The following is a 23,344-nucleotide window of genomic DNA, read 5'->3' as shown; positions in this document are numbered from 1 at the left end:
CTATAGGATCTGGAGAGTATTCCAAAAGTCTTGATTGTATACTCCAGAAACTTAGCAATAGCATTTGTAGGAAATTATCAAGGATATGGTTTTTCTTCATTCGTTCAAAATAATTATTGCACTTTATTCAATTAGTTTCCTTATGGCTAACTATCTTTTAAATCTTGCTGTAAACTCTTTCTGTAGCTATTCTACCAATCCAAGTCTCCGGAATCTTTGACGAAGCCAATCGAGGAACTAACTAGAATCTTTAGGAAAGAGGAGATATACTTGATGGAATTTCAAAGTAGTGTTCCAAGTAGAGTTTGTGAGAATATACTCTCCCATAAAATCATGTGATTTACGTCTTTTAGGATACACATAGAAGAAGCGAGCTGAATGACGTAAATTTGTGTCAAATTTTAAATACTTTAAGGTGTGTCGTGCAACAAGATCAGCAGATGGCGGTAGTGTAAAATGAAAAACGATGCACACGCCTTCTTCTTCTTACTGCCGTTACATACCAACTGGGATTGAGCCTGCATTCAGCTGTTCTTATGAGCACTTCCACAGTTATTAACTGATAGCTTTCTATGCCGATTGACCATTTGTGCATGCGTATATCGTGTGGCAGGTACGATGATACTCTATGCCCAGGGAAGTCGAGAAAATTTCCAACCCGAAAAGATCCCCGACCGGTGGGATTCGAACCCACGACCCTCAGCTTGGTGTTGCTGAATAGCTGCGCGTTTACCGCTACGGCTATCTGGGCCCCTGATGCGCACGCATCTTGTTGTGAAATTTGTAACATAGCGAAATTGAAATGATCGTTAAATAAGTGGACGATGGCAATTTAGTCAGTGTTACGTGTGTTTATCAGGGGTTAAACTATTGATAGACAATCTTCTTTCTATTGGAAAACAAGTTTTTTTATTGGTTACGAATAATTTAGCTCATTTGCAACCCTATTTGCTCGAGCAATTTTTATTGAAAATGCTTCTCAAGTGAAGGAATAGTCGATTAAATTTGTGGGAAAGAGATAGTTGATCATAATTGTTACGAAATTTCAAATTTAAAACTGTTTAAATCTCAGAATACTTTTCTAAAATCGTATTTTTCAAATATTTTCCAATAATTAAAAAAAATGTGCGTGAGGCAGCTCTGCTAGCGATTGAGTTTTTTCGAAAATAGGAAATAAAAAAAAAATCCTGAAAAAAGGAGTCTAAACATGAACCAAAAAGAGACCGAAAAGAGACCAAACGGTAATCAAAAAACAAAACGAAACCTAGCATTAACCAGAAGAAAAGAGTTTGATACGACGAGACATTTCTCAGAGAATAATTCTAAATCTTTTTTAGGAAATTTCTCGTGACATTACGACAAAAAATTTCTTTAGGGTAGATATGTGAATAGATAACTTTATTTGAGAGATTTTCATTTTTCTTCAGTTTAGTTCATTTAGTGATAATTTGCCATGAAATCTCTCCAAGAATTTTCATAAGAAATTTCTTATGAAAATTGTTTTGGATATCTCAAAATAAAACCTGTATTTTTCCAAAAATTACCACAAACCATACCTCAGGGTCAGGGATTTTAACAGGAATCCCTTCATATACTATTTCTGATATTCTTCCAAGGAAACCCATAGTCTTCCAGGATTTTATCCGGTGATCCTTCCATCGGTTTTTCTAGAACATCCTCCAAGACTACCGTTTAGAACATGTTGGAAAATTCAACCAAAAACTACTCCAGATGTCTCCAATCAGGGTTTTGTACAAAATTGTCCTTCAAAAATTCTTTAAGAATTTAACTAGGAAATTTCAGAAATTACTCTAAGATTTTTTTTGGGAAATCATCCAATTATTCTAAAAGACTTCATCTTCAAAAAAAAAAAAAATCAGAAAATCTTCAAGTTTGCCATCTCCAAAGAAACAAAAATGAAATTTTCCAGACGGCTGAGAAATTTTTGAAAAAAAAAATCGTAGCCTATTCATTAATCTAATTTTATGATAACTTCTATTAAAACTTGTGTAAGTTCTTAAGAATCCCTTGATGAATAAGAATTTTCAACAGATCTCAATCTTGAGATTATTGCTAAGATAATTGGGAAAAAAAAGAAAAAAAATCAATTGAATCTCTGGATAATATCCCGAAGGATTTAGTGAAAGAACTCCTGGAAAAAAACATACCGTAAACCGGGGGCAAATTGATCACTATTTTACAACTTTTTGTTGTGTTACTCTTCGGAATCCAAATATTGTCAAACAAATTTCGACAAAATCAGTACTCCATTGACCTTTATCAGTTTATGTAATCGAATTTTTATGAAAGAATGTTTAACATATCATAAAAATAGTTTAAATATCAAAAAATTAAAATGACACATTGGGGCGAAATTGATCACCATATAACAAAGCAGGTTTAAGGGGACACGGGAGACCGTGTTACTTTCCCTATCTTTCGTCTCACTCTAACAATAATCATCAAAACTTTGTGGAAGCAAATCTCGAGTTTTAGTGAACCGATGAAGCTGAAAATTTATCGGGTTGTGCACTACATATATAGAATCATAGTGATACATTTTCGCATCGATATATGGAGTGGTTCTTGAGATTTGCTTCTTGATATGGATAGGGTGATTATGATGACGTCCCGTGCGGCCTTAATAATAAAAAGTTCCCTATCTACTATATTTGGGTCTCCTGAATCTGAAAATGATGTCAAAACTCTTACAACTCGTGTTTTTGATCATTTTATTGCAAAATTAGACTTCAAAAATCTGCCTATACGTCTAAATGTAGGCAATTTCCCTTAAAATAAGCACATTATTCGAGAATAAACCAGGCTATCGACATGATGGAGACACCATCTTCTAAGGTGACAGAGGGCTCGATTGGCTTGTCAGATAGATCGGGCCCGGGACATCCTGTCTACAGCAAATCGCTGCAGTTGATATAGGGCATGTCCATTGCCTGGAATAAACAGTTTTATGAGCAAAAAACTATACTTGCCATGCTGTATGACATCAAAACTGAGTTCAGTATTTCATATTTATGCTTACAAAACAGTTTTAACACTCAAAGTTTATATGTAGGCATAGGACCAGTGGAATGTTTAGTACCGATATTTCCTACTGTTTTGCTTACACCTTAAAAAACTTTAAATATTTCTATGCAAAACTGACCCTAATAAAAATGAAATAGTTCAAAATCATCATTAGACTAGACTAGTCTAGAAAACATGGAACGTCTGTAGTGCCAACGAAACCTTCAGCATCTTTGGGAGGAAATATTTGTTGGTACCGACCTGATCAAATTCGCCCCAGTGATCAATTTGCTCCCGGATTAAGGTACGACGAAATTCCTAAAAATTGTGCAGGAATGATCGGATGATTTCATGAAAAAAAAATGCTGTAGTGTGGAACCTTTAATGAAGTTTTGAATATTTCATGGAGATATTTTGAGAATTCATTGAAAAGTATTTGAAGGAACTCCAGTATGTTTGAATAAAATGCTGGAGAAATTCCTAGAAAACAATCTAGGGAAGCTCAGCAATGAAACATAGTTCGAATTTAAAGAATTATTTGAAATGTTCTTAATAGATTCGCTCGAATAACCCCTCGAGAAATTTTTGGAGCAATTCTTTGGAATGACCGTAGATGAAATAGCGTAGAAATTCTGGTCGAATAGAAATGGTTAAGAAATTTCTTGAATAATTTTTGAACAGAACCCTATATTAGTTTCTGGTAGTATTTTAGAAAAAAAAACTGTAGAAACGACTAGGATAATTACTGAAGCTGTTCTTGAGAAATGTGAGAAAAAAATTTGCATCACAGTTATCTGCAAGCAAGATAAGGAAAAAAGAAGCTTAAAAATAGAAACTTTTCAGAGACTTGCCGTAGATATGTTAATCCTTTACTGATTTAATAAAGATATATTTAAAACGTCAATCATGTCTTGTAAAAACGATAAAATTTCATACTCGAAAAGATCCTCACTTAACAGCTCAAATAGCGTTTTGATAGCAGCGCAGAAGATTTTATTTTCGATTGAAGAAAATAATGGTTGTATGGATTTTGACGTAAAATGCTTCGTCGTGAACATATCCTACCATCTATAATTTCCCTGATTGTGATCGAAATTGCCTGACTTTGTTGTAGATTGAATAAAATTCCCTGATAATCCAGGGTTTCCCTGTAGAAGAAGGTTGATAAAAGATATGTACCCAAAGGTTGTTAGAACACTTATATCCCATGCCGAAGACCTGGGATCCAACCCCATCACATATGATCTTAAGGTTATAGCGATGACTTCCTTCGGAAAGGAAGCTTGGCTCCAAGATGAACAAGCCTAGAGTTAAAAATCGTGTTAATAAAGAAAAAGAAGTTGTGTTGCTATTGTTCCAAAAAAAAAAAAATGCGTTACGTTGTGGTCATATACCAACAAAAAATCGAGAGGAGTCAAATATTTAAATAAATCAAATCTGCTCAGTTATTGATCGTTCAATTTAGAAACCGTGACATCCATTTCACCACGCTCCCCACTCACATAAAAATGAAATATTGGAAACCCTCGATTTGAGGAATGTTCTGTACCGTTTAACACCTCTGCCCGGTTCCCGAGCGAAATTCACAAAATAAATATTCATGATGTAGGAGACGGTCGTCTGCGTCCCCCTGCGTAATCTCAATAGCGTTTTGGTCAAGATCCATAGAAAAATACTGAACATAGTGATTTATCGCCGAAAACAATACCCTTGACAATTTTATTGCTTTCTAACCAGATACATACTCCCGCACCATGATCGTCATCACAGCCATCATCATCATCATCATCCTTTAGAGCCATTCTGCATCGCGCTTATAGAATCTTCGAATCGTATCGAAAACAATTTCTAAATTCAAGCATTTTTATGACCGCTCCTAAATCACCGAACCGCCACCGCCAATCGCCGGACCGATGAGTCTTGCTCTGCGATGGTGACAGATGACTCATCCGCTGAACGATTGGCAAAGACGGCCACCCAGGGTCTTAGGCTACTCATCCTCCCAAGCAGCCATCGATGTCATCAATTGATTTGTGCCCGGTCCATCCATCCATTCCAGACGACAAACCTCTTCCGCTTTTTCATGCAGCCTTATCGGCAAGATTCATTGCTCAAGCTTGCGATTATCGGAAGCGGGTCCCAGCGGTCCGATCATCATGACTGTCATCATCGACGGCTCTAATCTAGTGCATTTAAATATAATCCTCCATTCTATTCCCCGGCTACTGGCACTCGTCCGTCCGTAGTCCCCTTCGTAATCCATTTTTGATAGTTTCACATCCACACACATATTCACGTTCATTATCCACCATCAACTTCAGGCGCACACAGTGCATCCAGCATCCGAGGCAGGGATCATCCTCAACACACTGCTAGCAACACTGCCTCTTCTTCTCTTTCTCTCGCTGTGTTTTCCTTTATGTGGTTGCATCTTTCCCGACCAATTCCCATTCCCAATCGATGCTGCTGCTGTTGTTGTTGTTGTTTTTGTTGGGAGTCGTACTTTTTTCTTCAAACATAAAATAAAAACCTCGATCTCTGAAGAAAAACTTCACAAACCCCTCGTTCCTCCCGCGTATCGCGCTTTCCTCGCGTTCACCACTCACTCACTCACTTCTTCGGTTGTCTCCCTTTGATCCCACGAACCCCGCGCTCAAGCTCAAGCACATACCGTCGCCGTTTTGTTTCGTGTTTTCGATATTCTTTCTAAGAAATTTTGTTTCATCTCTCTTGTGCGGAGTGCGTCCCGTGCTGCCTCAATCCCACCCTTGTCCCACCTACTGCGGCACGGACGGAACACCGTGTGGTGCTCTCATCCGCGCTGAGCGCTTGTTTCTTCTTCGCTTGCTTTCTTTTTTCGTTCGCCCGTTCGTTCGATTTGCTTTTTTGCTTGAACTTCACGTTCGTTCCATAAGTTGATTCGGTCGGCGGCGGCGTTGTTGTTGATGATGTTGTTTTTCTTCCACAGTACCCTGAATGCATACTCCACACCAACTTTCCGAAGGGAACACACCGTGTTCAACAACATTTCGTTCGTTCCTTTGCCTTTCGTCCGTCCGTCCGTTCATTCGTTATGGCTCGAACTTGTTCAACCCATGAAGAAGTGCACAAGTGAAAGGTAGAAATACTCTCTTATTTTATGACCCGCAACCCGCAACTGGAGGAACAAAAAATTCAACGAATTTTCCACGGAATTCCACTCAAATTAAAATCTACTGCCTCTGAATCGAAAATTAGGAAACCGAAACAAAAATTTCTGAATTAAGCACCCACTTTTTTTCGCTTCCAAAGAAGAATCTCCGCTTCTCGCTGCTTCTGCTTTCCGACCTGCTCCGTCTCCGTTCTTCACTTGCACGAAATAATTCACACAATCCGGTTTCTGCTCCTGGTCACTTGATTTTCGTATTCCACTGTTTCAATTCTTCCGAAATGGAAAATTTTCATTCAATTCTCTTCTTCCGCAAAAAATGCGAGACGGACTACCGATCCGACCAAAAACGACAACGACGGCATAAACGACCGTCCCGATTCTTCAGCCCGAGCTTCACAAACTTCCAACACTTCTCACTAAACTTATCCTCCTCGCCGAGAAGGAAAGAAAATTCCCCCTACAAGAAATGGGGTCACACTTATGCTTCTGCTGCTCAGTTACTCCTGCTTGTTCCACGGTCTGTCTTGGCACCACACATCCGTCTCGAAAAAAACACACTAGAAATCTCGGACCCCGGACCGGAAGCCAGTGGCCAGCCACAAGAACCGCGTCTTGTCCCCACGGCGCGTACAGAATTTTATCGATTTTCCGAGGAGCCACCACCGAACACAAAAAAAGAAGAATCCTTCTCTCCGGATCGGTCTGGTCTGGCTGGTGCTGGTTCTACAACACTTGAACGACAGAACAGGAGCCAACCGCACTGGGAGTAAACAAAATGGCCATCTTGCCGTCGACGATCCCGAACAGTACTAAATGCTGCTCTCTTCGAAGACCGGAGTCGATGCTGCCACTGGCGCTGCGACGGCCACTGTTATACAACTGTTATACACGGCGACGAAAACAGACATGAACGAACGAAGAGCAAAGAGAGCGACAGGTACTAAACAAGCCCGAAGAGAGCGCGATAATGTTCCGAAGAGCAACAAAGTTCAGCGATCGAACTCGAACGACCGAAATGGGATTTAAAGTGGTTTTATTCACAACACGCTCCGATGAATGATTGATGATTAATTGGTGCGTCCAAACGAGGGATGATCTCACACGCAAGATGGCTAGAGCTGCGGCTTAAAATAAGCATCGTTTGTGACGATTTTAAACACTTGATTTCATGACAGACGAAAATAGTTTTCGGTGAAAAATTTAGTACAAGTCCTTCGAAAGTTGACCCTTGCAACCGATGGAAGACGCAATCCCAAAAAGGTGAATTCTCTCTTTGAGTTTCGCTCTGAATGTTTGTGGTTGCTCTCCGGTATGCAATCCACTGCTGAGCCGGTAGATCTAAGCGCCGTTGTGACGTTTAATTTTAAATTGCAGTTATGTGTTCGAATTTTAATATTAATGTTTTCTACAAAAGCTACAGTTTTTAGGAAATCTCGAGAATTTTTCGTAAAAGGACGGATCTATCAATTAGAACCGAGAATTGACAAAATACTAGTAACTAAACAAAATGTAGTGATAATCTGCATTTATTTCATGAGATCTCAATAAATTTATTTGCCTACCAAATTTTTCTGTGCAAATCTCGGTTAAAATTGATCATGATTCCGGTATTCGCGATTACAGTCAAAAAGCAGACTTCTTTCAAACCCGCATAGAAAAATACAGTTTGCCACGTATTCCAAACAGTCCTTTTTCATTTATCTGTAAAGGTCAGTGTATCGCAAACAGTTACTATTACATTGAACAGTATGAAGCCCAATGCAATATACCATTAAAAGCTGTTTATGTAATCTAAATCAAACTGTAACATTATATTATACTGTACAGGAATTGTTGAATTGTATAGCAATGCAACTCGGTCGATATGGTGGAAATGTAACACAACATTCAGGCAAATGGGTTTGCGCAACAAACCAACACATGAGCACTTCACTATAAATTACTGTTTGGAACAGTTTGGTGAACCGTTGCGCACGCTTGAAAAAAACTATCACTGATTTTGGTCTGTGAATTAAAATTTGCCCTTTTTTATTGAAAGGACGCATATTATTGTGTACACCTGAAAAAAAAATCGTTTCTCTATACAGTCAAAATGTGCAAAAACAAAATAGTGAAAGATTTTCTCAATAACTTTTCAATTAATATGAAAAATGAGTAGTATGTTTTTGAACGTGCATTTTTCTGCATCGATGTCGAAACCACAAAAAAAAAAGAAAATAAAAAAAAATTGTTGTCACCGTTTTGTTGTCCCAGAATAAAAATCGATTTGATCGGGAAAAGGTTGGAACAAATTGGAATTGTAAGTAGTTGAACGTAAGTTAAAGATATAACAATATATTTATAGTCTTTTCTTCTATGGCAGCTCAACAACCCGGACTTTATAACATCCACAAGGAAGCGATGAGAACGTGGAAGCCTGGTGCCGTCGGTGCAGCAGACACCCCAAGGTGCGGTCAAACTACTGTCCACAGCCATTGTTGCTCGTAAGTAAGATTTTAAACAGTTTCTTTTCCAATTGTGAAACTATTCATTCGTGTTGCAGTTGCTGTAAAACCAGACCAACGTAACAGCCATTCATCTCCTGCAAGGAAAAATGAAGTGCCATCGGAAGTCTATCCAAGCGCCAATTCCTACTAAACCGCTGAGAGTGGAATCGATAAGCATTTTCCGAAGTTCCGCTCCTTGATGTGCTGAGCGGCAACGGGCAGACGACGACAACGCATAGAATCTTCCCGGGAAAGAGAGAGATGGATTCTTGCAAGTTGCGTGGTAGGGCGAGCTCTAATAAAACAAATATTAGAAGAGATTTTAGCATTGCATTCAGGAGGACAACTAACTATGAATTATTTTATTTAATTAAATTATTCCCATTATTGGGTCTATGCGCAATAGCTAAATATAAAAGGATAAATTTCACAAAATATGTTAAATTGTTTCATAATGAAACAAAAATAACGTGCAGTATAAATCAACTTCAGACAGAAACAGTAAAGTTATGTTCCAATTGCGTGAATGAGGTTTTAGATCTGTACACGTTCCAATTAAAGTTGATTTTTCTACACGTATCTACTTGCTTCATTATTTCTTTTTAAAAATCATCCGAAACTGATTATTGTTTAGATATTATCACATAAGTACAGTACAGAATACGGTTGAATTACCGTAACATACCATTTATGAATATTTACACATAAATTATCCGTGTTCATTCCCATTTTATAGTTCAACTATTTTATAACTGTTTGCGTTGTAGTAAAATGTGTGAAAAAATAAATAACAAATAAACAAAATATTTTGCTCGTAAAAATCAGCGTTCTTAAATGGTTACATAACTTAACCGCCTATTCCCCATACTGTGATTTTTCCAATAACCATTCACCGAACTGTCAAAACAATTTGTGGTACGGTTGGTTTATTGTTTTTTAAGGTGTTGTATGGAATTGTTCTAACATTGTCGTACATGGTTATGAACAGTCACCCCTATTCTCGTTTACGTTCGAATGTGCTTTCGATCGAAAACCGTTTTGCATTCTCGTTTACGCCAGCAAAATCAAGTGGGCCGTGGATTCGAATGAATAGGATTCGATCGAAAGTTGGATCCGCCGTAAACAAGAATGAGGGTGAGTATGTGGAACAGTAAGAATACAGTTCATGATTATGCGGGAAGACCATTCAAAAGTTTAGTCAAGAATTCGCAACGAGACCTCCCCCCATTTTCCATGTTATAACTCAGAAATGAATTAAAGATAAAACAATTCATTTCATATTACATAACATTAGCTTATTAATGTAATGCAATCTTGGAATTACTTCATGGGTGAGGCTATTGAGCTAACCGCTGCACTGCTTCTTCCTTCGCATTCTGCGTGTAACTTACGTGCATCTGGCGCTCCTGTACTTCCCTGGCACTCTTCGTACTGCATATGAGGCTGGGCCATGTTTTTACTGCCGCTTCTGTGATTGCTGCGCTTCGTTGCTCTGCTGCGACGCATTTCGGGCTGGCATCTCGCTAGAGCCCTGCGCAACTTTTCGCCTGCTGCTAATCCGCTGATACTCGAGCTCTCCAGGTTAGACCAGTTGGATGCCGGTTGGAGGGTAGCTTCCGGTTCACTGGCGCCCTGAGAACCCAAAACTGGTGGTTTGTCATGATCGCTACTTGGCATGGTCCCCGACGGTGCAGCTAGCCCGACGTAGGAATATCTCCTGAAACCGTAAACGTTACGCGTTAATTCCCGCTTCACTGCTAGTGACCGGTGAAGTGCCGAGGTCGATCCAGCGAATCCGGTTGGAGGATGGCTTCCGGTTCACTGGTGCCCCGACAACTTAAGCCGGTGACTCGCTGCGGACTAGAATTGTCCCCGACAGTGGATCTATCCTACTCCGACGAAGATTTCCCCGACGGCGGAAGATCTCCCGAACCGATGCTTTCCGGGCTGATGCCGAGGTCGGTCCTGCGATTCCGGTGGAGAGAAACAATAGAGAAGCAATTCCAGTTGGAAGATGACTTCCGGATTGCAGGCACCTCGACAACTTATTAACGATACTACGCTACGCCCGCTCTACTCGGTCTAGTCCCCGGCGGAGGATCTAGCCTACTCCGGTCGCGCCCGTTGGTCTCCTTCATATGCTCGCTTCAACAGGCTGACTTGTCAAGTGCCCCAACGACTTAGAGCCATGTGCTATCCGCTGTGTTGAGTGTCGCTGCTCCTCTGGCCATCTTTGTTGTAAAAGAGACATCAGCTGGACGATTGTCCTATTTACCGCGTCCCATTTCTCTTCGTCAGCACACATTCGTTGGACGATATTGTGCACATTAACGTCATTGTCAACGACGGATGTCATCTCGGCTCGCTCATGCTCGCTGCGCGGACATTCGAAGACCACGTCCTCGGGGGTTTTGTCGACAACGCCGCACCCGGGGCATAACGGCGATCTTGCGTGTCCAAATCTATTCAGGTGTTTCTTGAAGCAGCCATGACCGGTCAAAAACTGCGTCAAGTGGAAATTCACTTCTCCGTGTTTTCTGTTCACCCACATCGACAGGCACGGAATTAGTTGGTTGGTCCATCTACCGTTCTCAGTGCTATCCCACTGCTGTTGCCATTTGCTCATGGTTTCATCTCTGGCTCTTTTCCGGATTCCCCGCGTACCTCGGTCCCTGTAGCACTCGCTGTCCTCTTCGAGTTGAAGGCTTCTAGGGATCAATCCTGCAATCACACAGACTGCCTCCGATGATATCGTACGATACGCACTAGTCATGGCCACGCGCATGGCCATCAGTCTATCTGAGTATCGACGGTGACACGCTCGCCAGAAGTCACTTCTTGCTGCTGCTGATCGCTGAGTTGTTGGGCATAATCCGGGATAGAGCTGATATCACCTTCACGGTCTTCTCACATGCATAATCGATATGGCTGTTGAAGCCCAGCCGATCAACGATCATCACTCCCAGGTGTCTGACTTCCCGCTTTGCGTCGATGGTACACTGTCCAATCGAGATTCTCGCATGCTGCACTGCCTTTCGGTTGCTTATCATCACAACTTCGGTTTTGTGATGGGCTAACACAAGCTTCTTCCCTCGCATCCTTTCTTCCACGGCGTCTACTGCTTCAGTAGCAAGTATCTCTACTTCCTCTAGTGATTCGCCGATGACTACGAGCACCACGCATTCCGACGATCTTCACACCCCGGGGGAAGCTCAGCTTCAACACTCCGTCATACATAGCGTTCCAGAGGGTCAGGCCAAGAATAGAACCCTGTGGGACGCCCGCCGTGACTTTCGTGCACCATTTTCCCGCGTCTGTTTCGTAGATCAGTGTACGATTTTGAAAGTAGCTCCTCAAAATCTTACAAAAATACTCGGGGTTCTCCAATCTGTGCAGCGATTCGGCGATCGCAGCCCGACTGGCACTGTTGAAGACATTTTTTACGTCCAGAGTGACCACACCGCAGTACTTCTCCTCTTTTGCTTCCGCGTCGTCTCCATAGCTTCCACGACCATTCGGATGGCATCAACGATGGATCTACCTTTCCGAAAGCCGAACATGCACACAGGTCGTTTAGGATTATTCGCTCCAGCATTTTGCCAATCGGTCTATATGCTGAAGGATCTCCAGAAGGCTTGCCTTGTTTAGACAGCAGCACCAGCTTTTGTCGCTTCCGAATGTCGGGGAAGTTACCCTCCTCGATACATTTTTGCAGCACGATCCTGAACATATCCGGGTTTTCTTGGATTGCTGCTTTCAGAGCTACGTTGGGGATACCGTCTAGTGCCGGAGCCTTCCAGGTTTTAAAGACTTTCGACACCGCGATCAGCTCATCGTTCGCTACCTGGGCTTCTTCGTCGTCGTCATCCTGAACTCCGTAAGGTGTGGACGGCCAGCTCGTCGGTTCGTGTCGGGGGAATAGCGCTTCAATGATGGTCTTCATCTTCTTCGCAAATCTATCGGGTGGTACAGCTGGGCCCTTCAACTTCGCCATTGCAACTCTGTAGGCGTCACCCCACGGGTTTGAATCGGCGTAGCGACAGAGCTCCTCCAGACAGGCTTTCTTGCTGAGCCTTATTTCCCTGTTGAGAGCGGTTTTTGCCGCCTTGTACGCTGGTCTTCGATCTGCTCTTTCAGCGTTGTTGCGGGTTCTCTGCATCCTTCTCCTAGCCCGAAAGCAGCTCACACGCAGATCGGCAATCGTCGAGTTCCACCAGTAGGCTGAGCGGCGACCATGTCGCGGTTTACCTTCCCTCTGCATGGTTGCATCGCACTTTTTGTTCAGTAATTTATTCAATGTTTTATAATAACTATGGAAAACATTTCAGAATTCATCCAGATATTCCACAAACACACCCATCACATATTCCATCAAGATTCCTACCAGATTAGCTTTTGTGAATTCCACCAATTACCTATGATAATAATGAACCATTTTCTTCAGAAGATACACCAGCAACTCTCCGTGGACTTTGTTAAACATTTAAGAGTTCTGCCAGTTATGTTTCGCTAGAATCTCTTGGACAAGAAAAACCCTTGATACACTAACACTTAGCGAGCTCCTGTCAGAAGATCAGTTTAAAAATGTAGCCAGGTATTACGGATTCTTTGTACAAGAATTTTCGCTCTATATTTTTAGTCAAATATGACAGAAATTAATAAATGAGGTAAGTCATACATTTTTCATATACACTATTTTTTTAAATTTTGTCGACTGCAAAAACATCTAAAGCAGTTATTTGAACAGCTTTTTGCTTAAAATATGTAAAATTTTCGGAAATCTATATACAAAGTGAAAATATGCACTTTTCTTACAGGAATTTAAGATGAAATTATTGGAGGCAGAATGTCTAGAGCAGATTACAAAGGGAGTGACCCATTTCGCATAAAGATGTTTCGCATAATTGACGTTTCGCGTAAAGTAGTTTCATACAAGAACAGGTAGCAAAGAAGGCATATAATTGTCGTTATGCCAAATGTCCATTATGCCAAACGTCTTTATGCGAAACGTCTTTATGCGAAACGTCTTTATGCGAAATGGGCCACCCTCGATTACAAATAAACCTTTTAGTAATTCATTGAAAAAGTCCTTATAAATTATTGTACATCTATGAAGGAATATTAAGGAATCGCTAGATATAATTCAGATTTTTAAACATATTTTGGGAGTTCGCCAGTTTTGAAATTGAGCTTTCTATACAAATGTTTTCATCCGAAATTCCTAAACATATTTCCTCAGCAATGCAGCAAGATACTGCTCCAAGATTACATTACAAAATCTGGTATAGCTTAAACCAATATACTCCATGAAAAATTTATGGTAATTTATGATTTATAGGAATACATAAAATTTCATGAAAATTTTCAAAAATTCTTCCATAGATTTTTTAGACCCTCCTGAAACTTTAAAAATACTATGCACAGTCAATATGCTCACTGAAAATACAGTTCCTTTCTTTCTTACTCAAAATGCAAAATTAATTAAATTATTGTAAGACCTTATACCGTAATATATTGAAATGTTAGGAAATATAAGAATTAACCATTCCCGAGAATTTCACTTGGGTGTTTTGCCAAAAAAATGTCAATGAATTCCATGATAATTTTTCGGGAAGTGCGCTAGAATTCAATTCTAAATTATTTTTTCCAGAATTTCGACTATTATTTGCATTATTTGTATGACACATTGGTACGAATTTCCTTCAGATGTGTCAAAACAAATGCTTTTGAAAATTCCGTGAAAAATATTCGATTATTCCATCAGGAGATTTTCTACCGGAAATTGTACAAGAAATTTGATCAATAATTTCGAACTCAAATTTAATTGCATTTTTTAAAAGGTTATCTCTAGAAAATACGCAGAAACAGCTTAGAAATATTGAATCCTATAATCCTCTCTAGTAGTTCAAAACCTTTCCGGACTCAATTTATCCATATAATCCCAAATGTTTCAAAATGAAAACAGGTCTGCATATATGACATCTCTTTTCGATTATAACTACTGTGGAAACTGATAAAGAACTTTTTGAAAAAAAAAATAAAATAATAATCCTGGAAGAGCATTTGGAGAAATGTAGAAAACCACTCATTCAGATAATTTTGGAGGAATGCAATGGAATAATATTAACGGAGTTTTCGGTGCAGTTTGAAAAATCTCAAAGTAGGTTTCATGTATACAATCCTATTGAATTTCTTGAAATTTTTGGATAATCCACTGTAGGAGATTTGATGAAACATTTTCAGTAGATGTTTATGAATCATGGTTGAAAATCTGGGGAAATTTTAGGACGAATTTTAGTACAATCTTTGAATTAGCTCCTTTCAGTAACCTGTTGAGACACTGGCTGTAAATGGTGGATTTCTAAGACTTTTAGGAAAATTCATGAAGCTCTCATGTTTTTTTTTTAGAAATTTCAATTTTCTTTCCCGAAATATACACAGGCGTTTCTAAATATGTATTATCCTGACAAAATTACTGATAAAACATTCAAAAACTTCCTGAACTATCCCATGAAGAAATTTTGGAAGTAATTTCTAGAGGAATTCCGGATTTCAAAATATATAATTCCTTAAACAAATTTTGGAAGGACTCTCCACAGATAATTTTTAGATGAATCCAAAAATTTTACGTTTGAAATTTATGAAAACTGATTATGCATTTCGATTTTGTGACGAAAATCACCAAAAAAAATCAATAACCAAATATTTACAAATATTATGAGAATTCACTTTTTTTTCGATCTCCCTAACTCGATGGTCCCTTCAATATCGAGTTATGCAGAGTTGAATGTATGCCGACATTCTTCAGATCGTCTTCAACAACTCCCCAGTTATTTTCACAGGATTTTCTCTAATACCTCCTGGCAATTCTTCACATATTGTTCTGAAAATTTTGTCAAGCATTCCTGTTGAACTAAGCCAGGAATGACAACCTGAATGTTCCAAGAATTCAAAAAAAAAAAAAAATAGTAGCCACCAAATCAATAATTTATCGAAGAATATATCCTTTTTTTCTTAATTATCTTGAATTAAACCCTAAAATACTTTTTTTCAAATAACATCTTGTATCTATTTTGCTAAAATAATTTTATGAGATCAGAAATCAATTTTTTGGTAAAAAAATAGTGGGTTAAAACTTGTGATTTATAAAAAATCTTCTACGAGAAATATTCTCGTTTTTTTTTAATTTCAAATATACGTTAAATTAGCAAACATTTGCTTGAAGTGTTTTGAAGTACAGTCAACCCTCCATGAGTCGATATTGAAGGGACCATCGACTCATGAAACAGCAATGCTAGAAAAAGCTGTTTGAGGGGACTATCATAGTAACCATGAAATTTGATTTTTAGTATGGTTCCATGAGTCGACATCGAGTCATGGAACATCGACTCATGGAGGTTTCACTGTATTTTGCTAAGGACACCTTCAAGCATTTTCTAGACAAAACCATTAAATATTTGTTTAAGTGTTCTTTCTCAATTTTTTCCAAGAATTCCTTTTAGGAATTTGGCTTTGACATATTTTTAAATATTTTTCGAAACAATTCTCTAAAATTCTTTCAGATATTTTCTCCTGGATAAACATTTATAAAGAGAAGGTTCTTGAATGTTTCTACATGAGTTATTCGAAGTATTATATTGTAGATTTCTTTCCACAGGAATTTCTCCAGAAGATGCTCGACGATTGCACCAGGAGTTTCATTTTTAAAAGTCTAATTATTGGTTAGGATATTTTTTGAATTTCTCTGGGGAACACCCGTGACTTTCAAAAAAAATTATAGGAGGTATTTTAGAAATTCATTTAGGTAAGAGTTGCTCCAGAAAACAATTTAATAAACAATTTCTAAAAGAGTTCCTGGAGAAGCCTCCGAATGAATCTTGAGAAAAAAAAAACTGAGGAATTCATCACCTGACCTGAATCTTGGAATACTTGGAGCTCCATACTTTTCGAAGTTATTGCTGAATGGAATACTGGAAGAATTGCTGCTAGAGATAAATCGCATTTGGAGCTCAGTTCTTGTCTGGCGCGGTTTGCAAGATCTGAAAAAGCGCGCGCAATTAGCGTCACTAGGTCTGCTGTTGGAAGAGAAAGCGACAACGCCATACATGAGTATGAATATGTTGCATGGACCTTCCAGGTGTCGCGCGATATTGATTGGAACAAAATTTGGATGTAATTAACATATTATCAAAAGTTATTATGTTTTGTCTCATTGCATTAATCAAATTTATGTGATTTTGAATTGATTTATAAAATATGTGTGACTATAGCTTTTCTTGCTCGACGGGACGACAGCTGATAAATTACGGTGGGCGTAAAGTGAGTTTCAGCGTTCAATAGTCAATCACCATTTCACTAAAAAGCCTTGATGTATCAAAAACAGTGTACAATAATATGTCCCAGGGCTGGATATCGTGCAAAAACTAACATATAGTGATACAATTAACAAGCTATAAATAACAATTACGTTTTTCTAATGGATCCAAATAATAATTTAAATATTTTAAATTGGAATGCTCGTTCTCTGAATGGTAAAGAGGACGAGCTGTTTAATTTTCTTACGGTTAATAACGTGCATATAGCAATTATTACCGAAACGTATTTAAAACCTGGATCTAAACTCGAAAGAGATCCTAACTTTTTTGTGAATCGTAATGATCGACTTGATGGGGCATGTGGGGGAGTTGCAATCATCATTCATAGGCGTATAAAACATCAACTGTTTTCATCATTTGAAACTAAAGTTTTTGAAACTTTAGGTGTTTCTGTTGAAACACAGTTTGGTAAATATACTTTCATAGCTGCCTATTTGCCTTTTCAATGCTCTGGGCAGCAAGTTAATTTGCTCCAAACTGACTTGCGTAAATTGACTCGCAATAAGTCAAAATTTTTTGTCATTGGTGACTTTAATGCCAAACATCGGTCATGGAATAATTCTCAAAGTAATTCCAACGGCAGAATTTTATTTGATGAGTGCTCTTCAGGATATTTCTCAATTCAATACAAAAATAGTCCCACATGTTTTTCCTCTTCTAGAAATCCATCTACGATTGATTTGGTCTTAACCGACTCTAGTCATCTTTGTAGCCAACTAATTACTCATGCTGATTTTGATTCTGATCATGTCCTTGTTACATTTCAAATATCCCAAGAAGCGATTCTCAATCCTATCAGCTCCACTTTCAATTATTTACGAGCCGACTGGAATATATATTAAACGTATGTTGACTCTAATCTTGATGTTAACATTTCTTTAGAAACTAAACTTGATATTGACAATGCTCTTGAAACTTTAACAAATTCCATTGTTGAAGCCCGGAGCATTGCAATTCCAAAATGTGAAGTAAAATTTGAATCCGTGATTATAGACGATGATCTTAAACACTTGATCCGTCTTAAAAACGTGAGGAGAAGGCAATTTCAACGCACTCGCGATCCTGCTATGAAAATTATATGGCAGGATTTGCAGAAAGAAATCAAGAAACGTTTTGCTCAATTAATAAACAAGAATTTTGAAAATAAAATTTCTCAATTGGACCCTGGCTCTAAGCCCTTTTGGAAATTATCTAAAATCTTGAAAAAACCTCAGAAGCCAATACCGGCATTGAAAGAGGAAAACAAATTATTACTAACTAATTACGAAAAAGCTCAAAAACTTGCCATGCAGTTTGAAAGCGCGCACAATTTTAATTTAGGACTTACTAGTCCAATTGAAAATTAAGTTACTCAGGAGTTCGAAAATATTCTCAATCAACAGAACGTTTTCGAAAATGCCTGGGAGACTGATTTGGAAGAAGTGAGAACTATTATTAAAAAATTCAAAAATATGAAAGCTCCTGGCGATGATGGAATTTTCTACATCCTCATCAAGAAACTTCCAGAAAGTAGCTTATCATTTTTAGTTGATATATTTAACAAATGTTTTCAATTAACATATTTTCCTGACAAATGGAAAAATGCTAAGGTTGTTCCAATTTTAAAACCAGACAAAAATCCTGCAGAAGCTTCTAGCTATCGTCCAATCAGTTTGCTTTCCTCCATCAGTAAACTTTTTGAAAAGGTTATTTTGAACAGAATGATGGCCCACATCAACGAAAATTCAATTTTTGCCAATGAACAGTTCGGATTCCGCCATGAACATTCGACCACTCATCAACTTTTACGTGTAACAAATTTGATACGTTCCAACAAATCGGAAGGCTATTCTACTGGTCTTGCTCTTCTAGACATAGAAAAAGCATTCGACAGTGTTTGGCATGAAGGTTTGATTGTAAAATTAAAAAACTTTAATTTTCCAACATACATTGTTAAAATAATTCAAAGTTATCTGTCAAATCGTACACTTCAGGTTAATTATCAGAACTCCAGATCTGAAAGACTTCCTGTAAGAGCTGGTGTTCCTCAAGGCAGCATTTTGGGACCAATATTATACAATATTTTCACATCTGACTTACCTGAGCTACCTCAGGGATGTCAAAAATCTTTGTTTGCGGATGACACAGGCCTCTCCGCCAAAGGAAGCCTGCGTGTCATCTGTAGTCGATTGCAAAATAGTTTGGATATTTTTTCTTCATACTTGCAAAAATGGAAGATTTCTCCTAATGCTTCCAAAACTCAACTAATAATATTCCCACATTAACCAAAAGCTCTTTATTTGAAACCTTCAAGTAGACATGTTGTCACGATGAGAGTGGTTCAAATAAATTAGTCAGATGAAGTGAAGTATCTAGGGCTCATGCTAGATAAGAATTTAACTTTCAAAAATCACATTGAGGGCATTCAAGCCAAATGTAATAAATATGTAAAATGTCTCTATCCCCTTATTAATAGAAAATCAAAGCTCTGTCTTAAGAACAAGCTTTTGATATTCAAACAAATTTTCAGGCCAGCCATGTTGTATGCTGTACCAATATGGACTAGCTGTTGTAATACCAGGAAGAAAGCTCTGCAGAGAATTCAAAATAAAATTTTGAAAATGATTCTGAGGCTTCCTCCCTGGTATAGTACCAATGAGTTACATAGAATATCCAATGTTGAAACATTGGAACAAATGTCAAATAAAATAATTAATAATTTCAGGCAAAAATCGTTACAGTTATAAATAACAAGAATTATCATATAAAATAACATCGTTAGTGATAATGGTTATAAGCATTTTCGTGGATGCATCGAAATCCACAAGTCGAGGTTTTATCAAGAAAGCTCCAAATCATTTAGTTTCAAGTTGGACGTCTTTCTGGCTTACATCGTTTCAACCAAAATGCTTAAAACTAACAACGAGTGATTAAAACGAAGGAAAACAAAAACGAAAACGTCCAATGAGCAACGAACATAATAACCTCGACACTTTTGAAGATTGCGTCAAGTATTGGAAATTACATTTTAGGGTGGATATTTTTTTTCAAAACTGAAATACATTTTAAAACTCAATTGAAAAATTCTTATTCGTAATTAAATTTAACGGTTTTTGCAAATCAGTGCACAGGTAATCAAATTCCTCACGGGACGCCTCTGATTTTTTCAATACTTTGCCATTATATTATGTTTTTTTTTACAATTTCTCATTGTAATAGACTGTTTTTCATCATGCTAATCTGTCATGAAACGGCCTTCTTTCGTGCATTGAACTATGCAGAGCGGTAATAGCCATTGCGCAACTCGAATCAGAAAATAACGCAACGTAAACTACTGTTCTCACATAATTATTTGATTTTGTTCAAATATTGCATCACACAAATTTTACAAATTGCACCGAATGACCAGACTAGAGGGGCCTAACTGAAGCAATGTTCAATTATAGGATCAGACATCTTTACTTGTCGAATATTGAGTTAATACAGTTTCACGGAGAAAAATTTGGAGTTTACTTAACCTAAATAAAGTATATCGATTATACTTACAACCCAAAATTGAGTATATATTTCTAATGGAATTAAAGACAAACTTCCTTGCAAATTCAGCCAAAATTTAATAATTGGACTCAACTAGTGAATTGCGTTGAAACAACCCACAATTGAGTTGCATCCTGTCTTCGTGCGTAGTCCGGCATTTCTACAACATGTCTCGTCCATTACTCTTTCCAAACAATTGCATTAGCTTGTGATCCATCATTCTTTTCCATGGGCCTATTTTATTCGAATCAGCAAAGATGATTTTATAAGTCTCTGAAGAACAAATGCATGCCCTACATTGCTTTGGTATTCTCCGGCTCCGACTATCTTCTACTGCATTCCAGACTTTTTTTTTGAGGTCAATGATTGAGTGGATATAGATTTCGTTCGTGCTGCTTTGTATTTTGCACATTGCAAATCGAAGCTGTTTCACTTGCTGGATATTTTATCAGACAGTTGCACATGATGTGTTCTACCAAGTTAAGAACCTTATCATAAGGTCCAAATAAGGCCAACTTTCACATTTAACCCTGGCAGCCTTTTCGGGCTCATGCTTCGATCACCTTAAATTCGTCCGTCATATTTCTCTTATCCTTACCCCTGTACATCTCAGCTCGAGGCACGAAGCTGTTTTATTTTCTCCACTCCATTTCCTCCAGATTTCTTTCTTTTGGTACTATTTTTTACCTGTTTTTTTTTTAATTCAATAGTTTTCTTAATTATTATTTTTTGATTTCATGTTTTATATATAACGATCCCAATGTTCACCGAACATTTCCGCAATCAATAAAACCCATCGGCTTTTCCATCTACCCTCAAAAAAGCAATAATCTCCCTTCGAACGCAATTCCAATCCAGCCATATCCCATAGCCAGCAGGAGAATCGCTGGAGATTGTTCGATTCGCTCTCGACTCTCCCGGATTGTCGAAACCCTTCGACCAGATATGTCAGAGGCCACTGAAGCCATCTTGTTTCTTGATCCATCCGAATCCGAAACTGTTCGAACAACTCTGGCCAAAGGGAGAGAGCATCGAAACACACATAGTTCCATTCATGTTCGCTGCCTATACAAAACAACGACGACGCATCGAACCGACCGACCGAACTTCGATGATGGATATGGAAAGCAGCAACTGTAATAATGCCTTTTGCTCCGTGCGGCCTCTCCTGCCTTGAGCACTGCATGCTTCCTCTCGTCGTCGGCCAAAGATGGAATGAAGTCGCAGCAGAGTTTCCCTTGTTCAAACACTCCCGTTCCGTGTACGGAACGTGCTTTTACGGTGTTGGTGGGAACTCTGTTCCGATCCGAAACACACACTCAACCATACTCGAACGATACGATGCGGGAACGGAGAAAATTTCTGTCCAAAATCCCAGTGCGGTAGCGTACTGCTGGCTGGCTGCCTCCCGTTGATACACATTTACGCAAATCCCAACTTCAATTTTGGTGTTCCGTTCCGACACAACGAGAGGGATTCCAGTTCTCCTACTACAACTGACTGGGAGATGCCACGTGCAACGGTGTGCGTGCCTTTATGAGAAACAACACAAACATTCCGCACCGTTTTTCTCGTCTGATGGCTGGATTTGGAGGCTCTGGGACGGTAAAGGCAAAAGGCAAAGGCGGTGTGCGGTTCAGGTTTGGCCTGGCGAGGGTGCACGGTACCGAGTTCGACCTATAGCTAGGCTAAGTCGGTTTAGGTATACGCCGTGTAGGTGCTTTAGAAGCGATTTTGGTAGCACTGGCTGCTTTTTAACGCAGAGCTACTGTTGAATGAATGGGGATTAGAAAGGTAGGAGTCAGATTGTTTATATGCATGAAATGCAATCGTAAATGGGAATTGTCGTACAAATTTTGATGAGTTTTTTGGGGTTAAAAACAGGTAAAAAAATTGGTCGGAACAAACCCAGAATTATTTGGGTCAGTTTTGAGGAAAATATTATATAAACTTCGATTTTGACATTTAAGTTTACCGCTACGCCTAATTAAGCAACTCATTATGTCATAATCTAATGTTTTTCGAGTTTATACAACTAGATCTGTGTCTTGAAATCTCATCCGTTTAAATACTAGGTCTGATAGTTATGGTATGTTTAAGCAAAAGGAAACTTTTAGTAAATATGCCTGTGAAAAGGAGAGAAACAAAAACAGAAGCAGCAAAATTTTGAAAATTTTTCAGAGTACCCAACTATTTACTCCTGAGCTTTGTAGAAACTTATTATTACTAATATTACTTTGACTATTTTTTTATTGATTTCTATGTTCATAACATCAGAAACAAAACAAGGCATTAGTATAAATTTTCTTTCGGATATTGCTTAAAAAATTTCTACAAAATCATCCAGTGTGTTTTTACGGATTTCCTAAGGAATTTCTCTAAGTTTTTTCTTTCAGATTCAAGGATTAAACCAGGACTAAAGTTATTATCAGCAGTTCAAATATCAACATATTTGCATTATTTTCTGTAATAATTGAGCTTATCTATTTCATGATACATCTGGATCAAAATAGTATCCGAAAAATTAGAATTGATAATCGAACGCCATAATATCATCTAGTCCGGTCTATCTGAACACCGACCAAATATCCCATCTATTTTCCCAGGAATACCTCCATGGCAATATCAAGGATTTTCAGAAATAACTTAGGAAAAACCAGATAAAAAAAATCCGAGAAAATATCTAAAAGGAGTTGTAAAGTTATTTTTGAAGAAGCTTTTTTTGCAAATCAACTGCAACAATTGAGGAAGTGATGAATAATTCTCTAGATGTATTATGGATAATCGCAGAG

At 38.3% G+C, this 23,344-nt stretch overlaps 1 protein-coding gene across 4 annotated transcripts in view; it reads right to left on the bottom strand.

Annotated features, from left to right (window-relative positions):
* The window catches only part of LOC5571211, a 579,023-nt gene that overhangs the window by 175,659 nt on the left and 380,020 nt on the right, over positions 1-23,344 (bottom strand). For 3 of the 4 annotated variants that reach the window (XM_021853040.1, XM_021853042.1, XM_021853039.1), the window contains exon 1: positions 6,298-7,053. The exons of the other annotated variant lie outside the window; for it this stretch is intronic. The gene's annotated coding sequence lies outside the window, so the exon portion shown is untranslated. Of the gene's footprint in view, positions 1-6,297; positions 7,054-23,344 lie in introns of those variants that run through there. 4 annotated transcript variants of the gene reach the window in all.

Source organism: Aedes aegypti, chromosome 3, assembly GCF_002204515.2.
Source record: "Aedes aegypti strain LVP_AGWG chromosome 3, AaegL5.0 Primary Assembly, whole genome shotgun sequence".
NCBI lineage: Eukaryota > Metazoa > Arthropoda > Insecta > Diptera > Culicidae > Aedes > Aedes aegypti.
The sequence above is the reverse complement of the archived record's forward strand: the minus strand, read 5'-3'. Positions and strand labels throughout refer to the sequence as shown.